Here is a 9036-nt window from a genome sequence, read left to right as displayed (position 1 = left end):
CAAAACACCCCCAAAACACCCCAAAAACACAATAAAACACCCCAAAAGCAACTACTCCTGATTATCCTATGGGATACAGGGTCAGAGCCACAAAAGAGCCACAAAAAGGCCACAAAACAGCCCAAAATCACCCCAAAACACCCAAAACCACCCCCAAAACACCCCAAAATCCCCTTGTCCTGCTTCTCCTATGGGATACAGGGTCACAGCCCTAGACCCATCACAAAACCATCACCAAACCAACCCAAAACCACCTTGTCCTTATTCTCCTATGGTATACAGGCTCAGAGCCCAAAATCACCCCTTAACCACCAAAACCCACCCCAAAACCACCTTGTCCTGCATCAGCTGTGGGATACAGAGTCAGAGTTCCAAAACAGCCCCAGAAGTGACCAAAACCACACAAAACACACAAAAACATTGCAAAACCACCTTCTCCTGCTTTTCACAGAATTTCACAGAATCCCAAGGGTTGGAAGGGACCTCAAAAGATCATCTAGTCCAACCCCCCCGCAAGAGCAGGGTAACCTACAGTACATCACACAGGAACTTGTCCAGGCGGGCCTTGAATATCTCCAGTGTAGGAGACTCCACAACCCCCCTGGGCAACCTCTTCCAGTGCTCTGTCACTCTTACAGTAAAGAAGTTCTTCCTGATGTTAACGTGGAACTTCCTATGCTCCAGTTTACACCCATTGCCCCTCGTCCTATCACTGGATATCACTGAAAAAAGCCTAGCTCCATCACCCTGACACCCACCCTTTACATATTTGTAAAGACTGATGAGGTCACCCCTCAGTCTCCTCTTCTCCAAGCTAAAGAGACCCAGCTCCCTCAGCCTCTCCTCATAAGGGAGATGTTCCACTCCCTTAATCATCTTCGTGGCTCTGCGCTGGACTCCTTCAAGCAATTCCCTGTCCTTCTTGAACAGAGGGGCCCAGAACTGTGGGATACAGCGTCAGAGCCCCAAAATGGACCCAGAATGGCCCCAAAAGACCTCCCAAACACCGAAAAACCACCGCAAAACCACCCTGTCCTGCTTCTCCTATGGGATACAGGTCAGAGCACTCAAAACACCCCCAAAACGCCCCGAAACACCCCAAAAACACCTTCTTCTGCTTTTCCTATGGGATACAGTGTCAGAGCCATGAAACAGCTCCAAAACACCCCAAAACAGCCCAAAACCACCCCCAAACTCTGAGGATGGAAGGCACAGATCCAGAGCTAGAGTGCAAGCTGGATCGCTTATTGTAAAGGTTACACGGTATTTATATGCTTCCAAGCAATTAGCCAGGCACATCTGTGTTTGCCTTTTGGTTACATCAGGTGAAAGGTCTATCTGATTTTCTTATCAAAATCCTCTTTCCAGTTCTGACACCCTTGTTCCTTGCCAGTTCCAACATCTTCCAAATACCATTCAGGGACGGGTCACTCTTAATTGCCTGCTGTAGTTCCTCCTTCCCATGGTCTCTGACAGTTATGATACATTCCTGTCCTGGGTTCAGCAGTAGCAGTCAGTTTTCTCCTTCTTAGTAGCTGGTGCAGTGCTGTGTTTTGACTTTTGGTCTGGGAACAGGGCTGACAACACAAATGTTTGGTCTGCCCAAGGACTTTCTGAGCCTCATGCTCTGCCAGGGAGAAGGGGAGGCCGGGAGGAAGCAGAGACAGGACACCTGACCCAAACTGCCCAAAGAGGTATTCCGTACCACAGCACGTCATGCCCAGGATGTAACGGAGAGTTACCTGGAAGGGCAGGGACTGCAGGGTTGGACGAGGTATCGGTCGGTGCTCAGCTGGGGGGAGTGGGGCGAGTTATCGGTCAGCTGCTGTTGAGGTGTTGTATTCTTTTCCCTTGTTATTTCCCTTATCATTGTTATTATTGGCGGTAGCAGCAGTGGTTTCTGTTATACCTTAGTTACCAAACTGTTCTTATCTCAGCTCGTGGGAGTTGCATTCTTTTCAATTCTCCTCTCCGTCCCTCTGGGAGTCAAGGGAGGGAAAGAAGTGGGGGGGAGTGAGTGGACGAGCTGTGTGGCTGGGTTTAAACCACGGCACACACGCCTCACCAAAGGCAGCTTGTACAGCCTGCGCTCCCCTGGGTTGCATTTAGGCCTTTATCACAGATAGAATCAGTTTTAAGTAATGTTAAGTTTGATGGCTTTGTTACAGTAGCAATGGAAAATTACTGAGGTGCACGATACATAGAAAAAAAACCCAGAATGCAGCTAGAGAACACTGAGCATTCTTGTACAAGATAATTGTTGTACTTGACACAGTTTTAAGAAAAACAGGCTAGAAGAACAGGACACAGGGATAAGGAATATCTGGGAATGGCAGGTGTCCAGGATGGGCTGTAGTTAAACTAACTGCTAAGTAGAAGGACAGGAGGATTGTTACGTCTCTGGTGCTAACGAACCCGTTAAACTGGTATGAGCATCTACTGCGCGTGCTCCAAAGGCTGCCAGAAGTGATGAAGGTTGTTGGAAGAAGGAAACGACCCTCAGAGACCACCAGCACAATTCTGTACGCATGCGGGGAACTTTCTGGAAAATGACGTAATGTATGTATGCCCAGGGACTATATAAGGACAGCTTGTGGAGCACCACAGGGGCACACGTTAGGAGGAGCTATCCCCCGTGTCTCCCGGCGCCGCAGTAAAGAATACCTGCTTGTCAGCTTGAAAAGTTTGTTGGCGAGTTTGTTCCTGGAGTTTTCTCCAAATCATACCAGAACACCATAATCATGGATCCAAAGTCTGCACCATCCAGTCATTCCCAGGAATGTCCGGAGCTCCTTGGTGGTGGACGGTCATGTCTCAAATCCACCCTTTTTCTGTCCTTTTGCAAATTCTTCTGCAACATTTTATATATTACCATTACCATCAAAAGTCTTTTTGAAATAATTTCCCATTTCTACTTGGTGCTTAATTTCATTGCTTTTCCAGTCTTCATAATTTGTCATACATCATTTACAACACCAGAGGGAGCATTGTATCATACCACCAGTAATCAATATTAAAATAATTAACAGCAATATACCTGCAACCAGTTGCCTCAACCAGGAGAGATCAGGTAACCATGAAGTTAACTTTTTCCAGGATAGGAAGGATAGGATACCTGTCGATAATAATTAAAGTAAGTATTACAGCACCTAAGGTGCTTGCCCCCTTCCAGCTGGGGACTAGAGTCTTACAAGCATTTTCTCCTCACAACCAAGGCCATCCTTTCCCTTTAGGAACGGGCCACCACTGGACTACGATACCCTCTATATTAATAGTATGATTGCAATTTGAATGGTGACCTATATCTATGGCACTTAAACAAGCATGATCTCCTACCCTGGTTCCTGGTGTAATACATCTTTGTGCACAGGTGTAATATTTATTACCTGGATTAGGATTAACTATTCCAAATTTTAACCTTTTAATTCCAGGAGAATTTCTCCTTTTGAATTAATGACACACTCATAGCTTCAATTAATTGGTCCTCTTTTACTTTTAGTTCTATTTCACCTCTTTTGAAAGTTATGATCACCTCCAAATGTTCTAATAAATCTCTTCCCAAGAATGATTTGGGTGAATTTGGCATATATAGAAATTTATGTTTCCCAATTTGTTTTCCTATCTTAGATTTTAAAGGTTTTAGAAAGAATGCTTTTTCCTGATGGCCTGTAGCTCCCACAACCATCACAGACTCTTTTCCTTTTAGTGTCAAATCTTGGTTCAGAACCAAATAATTTGTCCCAGTATCTGTAAGAAATTCCACTTCTTTTTCTGTGGGCTCTAGCTTGATTTTAACCAGTGGATCCGCTAGGGAAGATTCCCAGGTCCCCGTCAATCTAATTCCAATTCAGTGGTCAATTGAGTTTGTTGTTTTCCCTGTGGACATTACCATTTCCAGTGTCCAAATCCTTTGCAGTTTGCACATTGATCCTGACTAAGGGGAATTCTCCTATAACCTCCCCTCTGCCTCTCATACCCATTCCTTGGCCAAGACCTCTGCCTCTCATTCCCATTCCTTGGCCATGACCTCTGCCTCTCATGCCACTATATCCCTCATTCACTTGCCCCAGTGCTGCAGTCGTAGCTGTTGTTATGACCTTTCCTAATTTCTTTCCTTTAACTTGTTCTCTATCCCTGTATACTTTCCAAGCCACTTCCAGTAACTTTTCCATATCTCTTATTTCAGTCACAGATAACTTTTGAAGGTTTCGCCTGATATCCTCCAATGACTGCCCCACAAAGAAATTTGCAAGCTGTAATTTTCCTTCCTCCGAGGAAGGATCCAGTGTGGTGCATTTTTGCATAGCTTCTCTGAGCTTATCCAGAAACTCTGTTGGCCATTCCCTCAGCCACTGTCTTATTTCAGACGACACCGACCAATTTACTGCTTTAGGTATAGCATTTTCAAGCCCATATTTAATCCAATTCTGATCTTTTCAATGATGCATAATCTTCATCATCATCATAATCCCAATTTGGAGCTGTAAGGGGAATACGATCTTCAACCCTCCCCTCTATCACTCCTGCAGTAATCTGAGCATTTACCTAAGTACAGACAGTTTTTATAACCAATTGTTTTTCTGTCTCTGTTAATGCATACAGGGTTACATCTATACCTTTTCAGTCAGGATCCTGGCTTTTTACCAGTATCTCAAATTTCTTTGCTACCCCTATAGGCTCATTTCAATACTCTTTTGCAATCTTCTTCCAATTATCCAAATCTCCTAAGGAAAAATTCACTTCTATTTTGGTACATCCCTCCGGTCCCATTGCTGCCCTCAGAGGGGCTTGCAGGACAGTCTTAGTTTTACCACGAATCCAGGCAGCAACAGGAGAGGAGGAAATTTGCTTTACACTTTGTTCTTGTTTTACACTTTGTTCTTGCTACTCATCTGAATCAGAGGATTCCTCCTCAATCAGAGGTGGTCTCTGATCCGGTACTTTTGGGGAAATATAATCCTCCATTCTATCCTCAACCCTGTTATCCTCAGCTCATTTCTTAAGTTTCAAACAAAATTCCCCAATATCACAACCAGAACAACATCTTTCCAATCTATTCCCTGCCTGCTTCCTTTCTCTTTCTAAAGCCAAAATTAAAGGATCCGAAGGTGCTATATTAGTTCCACATTCTTTTTGCATTCCAGGTGATTTTGCAACGCAAAAAACATATCTGCATATATTACTTCATCCCATTTTCCTTGCCGCCTCAATAACGCCATCCTCACAAATGGCACCCGAAGAGGGACTTGACAGAGAGCCGTGACTCAGCAACCGGTGAGGATGCCCAGCTGAACTCTGAAAGGCTGCAGCAATTAACCGATGCCTCTGACTGAGGTAAGCAGCCGGGAATGGGAACATGGGAAATGCAGCATCCCCCGAGCACAAGTCGGTGTACAGAGTACTAGTGAAATTCCTAATGAAGAAGGGGGTTACCGTGAATGAAGATAGACTGAAAGACTTATTAATATGGGCCTCGACCCATGCCCCTGAGGCAACATCAACTAATATTTATCAGAAGGGTGTGTGGGACAAGATTGGGGTCTACCTTTGGGACGCAGCCACAAGGGATGACACGGCGGCACCCAAATTGCTGGGGGTATGGCGTTCAGTCTATGAGGCCCTTTACGGGGCAGTAGAGGAGGCGTCGGCACCATCAACCACTTCTGTCCCAACAAACAACACCCCTTCTATTTTTGCAAACAACACTCCGGACCCTCTTGACCCGGGGCCGATAGACCCAGAGACTGAGCCAGATATATCAGCGCCTGATCCTGATACTGGCTGTTGTAAGGCACAAGCTTTGCCGGTGCTCACACACTATCCTGTGCGCACCGATCGGTGGGGAGATGTCTGCCGGGAGGCTGCAGCAGAAGGAGATGTAGAGCGCTTGAAAGCACTCTCTATGCCTGTCCTTTTGTGAGCGAATGGGGCAGCAGAATGGGAAGTATTTCAATGAGGCCTGATTAAAGAGATTCGACGTGGTGTAAAGGAGTCCGGTCTCCACTCACCGTATACGAAAGGTCTCGTTCAGTCGCTTTTTAACACCACTCTGATGCTACACAATGATTGCCGCACTTTGGCGCAAATAATACTAACCCCGACTCAACATATGATGTGGAAGCAGGCTTGGAGGGATAATTGTGAGCGTGTTGCCATGGAAAATGTGGGGCGCCAGCAGGGGGTTCCCCTATACAGTATCGGGCCGAATGTTTTGCTGGGGGAGAGACACTTTCATGAGCATAATACGCAGCTGTGAATTGTTAGAGATGCTTTGATCCAGGGACAGAATGAAGCGTTGAAGGCCATGTTTATCCTTCCTGAGGGGCATGGAGGTGGCTCAAAGTCTTTAGCCACTGTAAAACAAGAAGCTACCGAGCCATATATGAGGTTTATTGATCGACTACATGATGTGTTAGAGCGACAGGTTGAACACCCTGAAGCCCGCCAGATACTTTTAAAGGACCTCACGGTAGCCAATGCTAATGTCGATTGCAAAAAGGTTCTTGATTCGCTACTGGCAGCTAATCCTGATGCGACTATTCTCCAGATGGTGGAGGCTTGTAATGTAGCGGGAGCCCAGATGTGGCAAATGCAAGCTCTGACACAGGCCTTTGCTGCCTGTCAAGCACAGGGGGCTTGTTTTTCTTGTGGCCAGATGGGCCATTTGGGACGGGATTGCCCGAAGGGCCCCCCAGTATGTCCAAGGTGCAGAAAAGGCAAGCACTATGCCAATCACTGCAGGTCAAGATATGACAAGGAAGGAAAGCTCCTGCCTGAATCCTGGGGGGCGGGAAACCGATATCGAAGCGCCAAGGGGAAGGGCGCGAAGATATCAGGTGTTCCCCAGGGCTCCCAGGGCTCAAAAGTGTGGGCAGGGGCGGCAGCAGCCAACTCGGAGCGGCCACCCGCGGCAGCACCAGGTTGGACTTGGCCACCTCCAAATCCACATACCTAGTGGATTACAAGCCTGTAGCCATACCCACTGGTGTACAAGGGCCCCTGTCGGAAGGACATGCCCTACTTCTGGGACGCTCTTCCACAACCCTCATGGGCCTATTCGTGCTGCCAGGGGTAATTGATGCAGACTATACAGGGGAAATAGAAATTATGGTGTGGACCCCTCAACCCCCGTGTTTTATACCAGCAGGATCTCGAATTGCCCAGCTCGTCCCATTTTGTGTGGTGCGAGATGAGAATCGAGAAACTTTAACTGATTCCCAAAGACTAGAAAAGGGTTTTGGCTCCACCGGGGCCCCAGCTGTTTATTGGGCTGAGGACATTAAGGCAAAGAGACCAATGTTCAGCTGTAAGGTCTGCAATTCCGCTAATCAGGAGGTAACTGTCAATGGTCTGATAGATACAGGCGCGGATGTTACCATCATTGCGGTCCAAGATTGGCCTTTGCATTGGGATTCAGAGCCGCCCCACACCTCGGTGACTGCGGTAGGTGGTCATATCAGCCCCTACCAGAGCAAATCTTTGACACTGATTGTAGGTCCTGAGAACCAAGTGGCAACACTTAAGCCCCTGATCCTCCTGTTTCTGGTAATGCTGTGGGGATGAGACACACTATCCCAATGGAACGTGTGGCTACAAAATTTTACCTAGAAGCCAGTGATGAGCAACCTACCCCAAAAATGACATGGCTCATAACTATACCTGTTTGGGTTGATCAGTGGCCTATGACTGCAGAAAAGTTGTGGTATCTTAATGATCTTGTGAATGAGCAACTGCGGCTAGGACATACAGTTCTAACCCACAGCCCTTGGAATACTCCGTTTTTTGTTATCCAGAAAAAGTCAGGAAAGCGGAGGCTTTTACAGCACCTCCAAGTTGTGAATGCTGTTCTTGAAGATATGGGCCCTTTACAACAAGGCCTGCCTTCACCACCGCCATTCGTCAGAACTGGCCACTCGTTATCATAGATTTAAAAGATGTTTCTTTACAATTCCACTTCACCCTGATGATACTCCATGTTTTACCTTCTCCATCCCATCCATAAATATGGCTGAGCCTAGCAAACGACATCACAGGACAGTTTTGCCCCAGCGAATGAAAAACAGCCCAACTGGATGTCAATGGTATGTAGCGTGTGCACTGTCACCAGTTCGTATATCCTTTTCTGACTCTTTGATATATAATTACATGGACGATATCCTAATCGCTGCCTCCACTGGACCACAGCAAGAAGTACTGACCGCAACAGTAAAAGCCCTAACTGCATTTCATCTTGTAATAGCTACAGAAAAGGTCCAGAAGATGGTGCCATGGCAGTACTTGGGATGGCGGATAGGGGAACGGGCTGTAGCGCCCTCATCATTGCAGATTTCGCAAGACGTAAAAACCCTAAGTGACTTACAAAAACTCTTGGGGTCTATTAATTAGATAGGACCTACCTTCGGAATTTCTACAGAACTCTCCCCTCCGTTTGACCTATTGAAGGGAAATCCTGATTTGTCATTCCCAAGGGAACTATCCCCTATAGCGCGAACAGCACTCCAGTCAGTCCTTGTGAAAATTCAGCACTCTCATTGTCCTGGGTTCAGCAGTGGCAGTCATTTTTTTCCTTCTTAGTAGCTAGTGCAGTGCTGTGTTTTCATTTTTTGGCCTGGGAAGAGAGCTGATAACGCTGATGTTTTCAGTTGCTGTTCAAATGTTTGGTCTGGCCAAGGACTTTCTGAGCCTCATGCTCTGCGAGGGAGGAGGGAAAGCTGGGAGGAAGCAGAGACAGGACACCTGACCCAAACTGACCAAAGAGGTATTCCATACCACAGCACGTCATGCCCAGGATGTAACGGGGAGTGACCCGGAAGGGCTGAAAGGACTGGAGGGTTGAATGAGGTATCGGTCGGTGCTCGGCTGGGGGGAGTGGGGCGAGTTATCAGTCGGCTGGTGCTGAGGTGTTGTATTCTTTCCTCTTGTTATTTCCTTTAGCACTATTATTATTGGTGGTAGCAGTAGTGGTTTGTGTTATACCTTAGTTGCTAAACTGTTCTTATCTCAACCTGTGGGAGTTGCATTCTTTTCGATTCTCCT

The sequence above is a fragment of the Lathamus discolor genome, unplaced genomic scaffold (genome assembly GCF_037157495.1).
Source record: "Lathamus discolor isolate bLatDis1 unplaced genomic scaffold, bLatDis1.hap1 Scaffold_61, whole genome shotgun sequence".
Taxonomy (NCBI): domain Eukaryota; kingdom Metazoa; phylum Chordata; class Aves; order Psittaciformes; family Psittacidae; genus Lathamus; species Lathamus discolor.
This window is presented reverse-complemented; position numbering follows the sequence as displayed.